This window comes from Rosa rugosa, chromosome 3 (assembly GCF_958449725.1).
Source record: "Rosa rugosa chromosome 3, drRosRugo1.1, whole genome shotgun sequence".
NCBI lineage: Eukaryota > Viridiplantae > Streptophyta > Magnoliopsida > Rosales > Rosaceae > Rosa > Rosa rugosa.
Window position 1 is genome coordinate 33,099,251 of NC_084822.1, and position 4,476 is coordinate 33,103,726.

At 34.9% G+C, this 4,476-nt stretch overlaps 1 long non-coding RNA gene across 2 annotated transcripts; it reads left to right on the forward strand.

Moving 5' to 3' along the window:
- Positions 1 to 395: 395 nt before the first annotated feature.
- On the forward strand, positions 396 to 4,103 carry LOC133740968 (uncharacterized). Of its 2 annotated transcripts, none has more exons than XR_009861537.1 (5): positions 396 to 586; positions 1,315 to 1,394; positions 1,839 to 1,978; positions 2,707 to 3,134; positions 3,311 to 4,103. It is a non-coding gene; the product is annotated as an uncharacterized LOC133740968 (long non-coding RNA). The 2 variants fall into 2 exon arrangements; XR_009861536.1 differs by having other exon boundaries at positions 397 to 586; positions 2,699 to 3,134.
- The last annotated feature ends 373 nt before the right edge of the window (positions 4,104 to 4,476 follow it).

The window sequence follows — 4,476 nt, forward strand, 5'->3', positions numbered from 1 at the left end:
TATATATATATATATATATATTGTTAAAGGAAAAACACATTATGTGCCTTCGTCAAAGAAACAGACGAAGAGGGAATCAAAGAATTGCAATCACATCACAATCAGTATTTACTATCATTATTGTAATTGATGTTAATCGATATTTCCATTGTAATTTCATCTCTATATAAAGGGGCGATGAAATGAAATGAGTAGACCAATTCCAATTCTCATTTTACTTTTACCACGTTATCAGCACGCTCAGAACCAATACCCATGAAAAAATAATTTTCTAGTCATTAGAGATATGCTAAACGTGAGTTGCACACTGTTCATAAGAGCTACAGTTCCTTGGGCCGGAAAAGACGGTTCTGCCCTCCTTTGAGATCTTTTTGTTCTAGCTGCTGTGTATCGATCTGATCTTCTTCTCTCTTCTAATCCCTCACACCCAACATAAAATCCACCTCAAAACCCAAAAATCACTACAAAAAAAAGCAACAGAGGAAGAGAGTCTCTTCTCCATTACTTTTCCATTTCCAGAAGCCTTTATCAACATCAGTCTCTCTCCTTCGCCGACATCAACAACATCCCCATCACTCATAACTTGGTAAGATAGATTTTATACCGATAGAATAGAATTAGCCCAATATAATAAGCACTGATATTTTGATCAAACAATTACGAACGATCATTTGTTTTACCACATTGTTCATCTATACCCAAAATGATGTTGTATCTCTAAGGGCAGGAAACCATCTGATTCAAATTGTTTGATCCTTTTTTATTGGAGTGGGAGATTATTCAGTTGCTTTTATTCTATCATTAATTTGCCCCTTTAGTCCGTTTGACAGCTTTCAATATTTCAGTTTTGAAATTTTTTCTCCTTTACTGTTTCTGCTACTTTTGATAATACTTTGGTTTCTGATTGTTGTTCTTATTTTTTTTTTTTGGTGCTTATGGTTCATCGTCAATTGATATAGATCTTTACAGTTTAGAAATTTGGTTTGTCTTCCACTTCCAAATCTGGTTGATTAATTGAAAACACTTGAAGCTATTCGATTAATTGTATGCTGGTTTTACTGTTTATATATATATTCTTTGATCCGTGTGTTTCAATTTGCTAAGAAAAAGAATGTCTACCAATATTAATCATAGCATTTATTCATATGAATATCAAACTATAACCAAATGAGTTAATATATTTCATATCAAGATTTGCAAAAAGCATATACAGTTTACTACTTCATATCCTTTTGGTTATTAACAAATGCTAACAATTGTATTTATCCATATTCTGCAATAGATGAACCTCATTCTGAAAACTACTTTGTGCAGCTTCAGTTCTATCTCAAAAACCGAAATCAGTCGGTAATAATAGAGAAGTGAACAATAATTTGGTCTTCTATGTGTGAAAGGTGAGTGAAGTTTTAAGTAAAAAATTTTATTTGTGCATTAACATCGATACTGACTTTTCTCTCTTTCATAGATTTTTGAACAATCTTGATATCACTAACTTTTGTTATTTTACATACACTATTGTAGCCAAGTATCACTGCACAAAAAAAAAAAAAAAACTGCAATGCGTTATTTTTAGCTTTGATTTGTTTATTTTGTTTAACTTTTCACCACTCAATTTAAGTCTCATTGAGAAATTTGAAGCAGGTTAGAGGAATTCGTTCGAGGTGATTTGTATTTCCTGTCACCAATGGTTTTCCTTTTCGTGGTTTATACATGGATATCTATGAATGTTTTTAAGTACGATGTGAGGATCATAAGCTCATAACATGTGGGACTGTTTAGACAATATCATTTATCTTAATATGGTTCTCATTATGGAACACTTTTTGCTGCTCCTGTAGGTTATGTGAAATTTGGACATAACAGAGAAGACAATGGAGTAGTGCATCATGAGTGGGCCTCCGCGGCTCAGTGAGTTCATTAGCTTTTGAACAACCATTCGATTAGCTTTGGAAAAAGTTGAAGAAGGCAGAGGACCTTGGTAAGTGTTAGTTTCTCAATTTTGAATTAGGTCCTATCAAACACTAATTGTGAATACAAGATGAATATGAATTTGCTTTCATTTACATTCATGAACTTCTATATATACCCTTTGATCATCTGCAATAGGTGGTAGTGATCTCCCTGTATTTAGTTACATGAAGTTATGGTAGCGATTTCTTTGCTGATTTTTGTGGCACGTATGATAACTTTCAATGGAAACTGATTTTTTTTTTTTTTTTTCATGTTTATCTGATTGTAAAGATGATGGCCTGAAACAGAATCGATTTTCAGTTTCAGTGTTGGCATATTTATTCATCAATTCCTTTCAAATCTGTTTTCGGAACAAAGTCTTTACCTTATTCTTTACATTATATTATACATGCTCATCTCATTTACATTGGTTTTGCTGTATGATGCGTACTTGATTATCTCTACCTTTTAGTTGATGCTGTCTATCAAATTGCTATTCACTCCCATTTATTGTCAATCTCAATTTTCACTTCGTTGCCTCTTGCTTCTGCTGAACTGAATTACAAGGGGCAGGGATTTGGATAGTTTATTCTTTTTTTACTGTTATTATATGTAAAGTGCTGAGTATGCAGGTTATCTGCATTGAATTTTATATGCTCGATTTATATATGGTTGCTTAGAAATTGAAAGAATGCCGCTGCATTAGTTTGGTTGCAATAAGGAAGATGCTAACCACGTTCCTTTTTAGGTTTACAGTTAAACAGAGCCATAGACCTCCGTGAGAATAACAGTCATATACCATAGGATGAGAAAGGAAGATTTACAAGCAGCAGCAGATGGAAGGTCAGAAAAATTGAAGAAGAGCTGTTAGTGGTAGTAGCAAAGATCATATTGTCAGTATTGGTGGGTGGGTTTCTGCTGGTGTCCTCACATCTCTATGAGCAACTGATATTGAGGCCTAAAGGGCTAAGATCAAAGCTCCAAAAGCAAGAAATTAGAGGGCGTCCTCCTTCATTCCTCTTGGGGAATATCCTTGCATAACGCCTTCAACGCAAGGTCCACTCAACAGCAACAAAGACTACAGATCCTTGAAAGCCTCAGCATGATGATAGTCATGTACCTTCTATTTGTCACCAATGATCTTCAAAAATCTTCCCCCACAGAGGAATGAAGAAGTGAATATGGTACGTTTGTATACTATTATGCATTAGTTCATACATTATGTCAAAGACGATTATTTCAACATGAAAAGATGATTTATTAATTGTCGGGTGATTATTATAGATTATTTATTACGTTGTATTGTTTTAGTTTCTGTAAAGTTTCTAATCATATACTTGGATTTTGTAATTGTGTGTAGAAATGCATATGAGTTCAGAAAAGTATTCCAGTACTGAAGTAGATGTTGAGACCTTTCAGCTCTTGCTCAAGCATGAAAAACTTTCGTGCATCAGCCCAGGTGAACTAAGAAAATTACTTTCAACTCATACGTCATATAACCTACATATTTCTTTAATTTGTTTCTTTTCAAAATTTAAATGCTCTAGGTCCTGTCTGTATTGGCCTTTTCCACAAAAAAGGGGAATCCTTTGTTACAATAGAAGGGTGGTTGTATGCATTTATTGTTTTTTGGGTTTGATTTGATGGCTCTCTGTCTTTGCTTTGTTTCACATGTCAGTATGTCACACAGTTTCCACTTCTCTCGGGGCTGTGGAGGCTTTACATTTTTTTGTTTTGTTTTGGAGCTCTACTTTGAATATGCAGAAACATATAATCCAACTGCTTGATTTTCTGAATGGAGTTGGAGAAAATCATGCAGTTGGAGACATTCGAGGAAGGCACAAAATTCTACTGTAGAATCACAATCACCCTCAGTGCCCACAACAATGTAGCTGCTAGCAGCGGTGAAGAGTTCTTGGACAATTGAAGAAGCTGAGAAGGGAAACTTGATGTATAAGCTGAAGTGTTCTTCAACTTTTGCGTACTTCATATCTGGTAGGACGCAATTGCCACTCTACAAAGCATGAAGGTGACGACCTTTCAGGTCAATACACAAATGACCCGTGGGGTTGTACGAAATGTTAACCGAACATGTGAAAGATCAGTTTGAAAATAAGAACTTCATTAATTAATTACTATTAGTTGTTAATTCACTTGGAAGAAATAACTTGATAATTGTTATACAATCTAAATGCAGTTATACCATTCGCAACAACTTTCCGTTTTCATTTAATCACATCGTAGTTATCTTTGCGAATCAAACACTGAAAAACATATGAAATTTAGCAAACATAATGCAAAAATGCTTCCCCGCGGCATCGCGCGGGTTGTCGTTCCTAGTTGTCACTATTAGGAGGAGTTCATGATGAACTTGAAGAAATCAAGCGCGAGCTTATATTCATGAAAGCCTTCTTGGAGGATGCAGAAAGAAACGGTGTTCTCAGTTGTACTTACATAAGCATTTGCAAACATAATTAGCTATAATGAGCCACGCTCATGCCACCACCAGAGGTACCAGCTACCGCC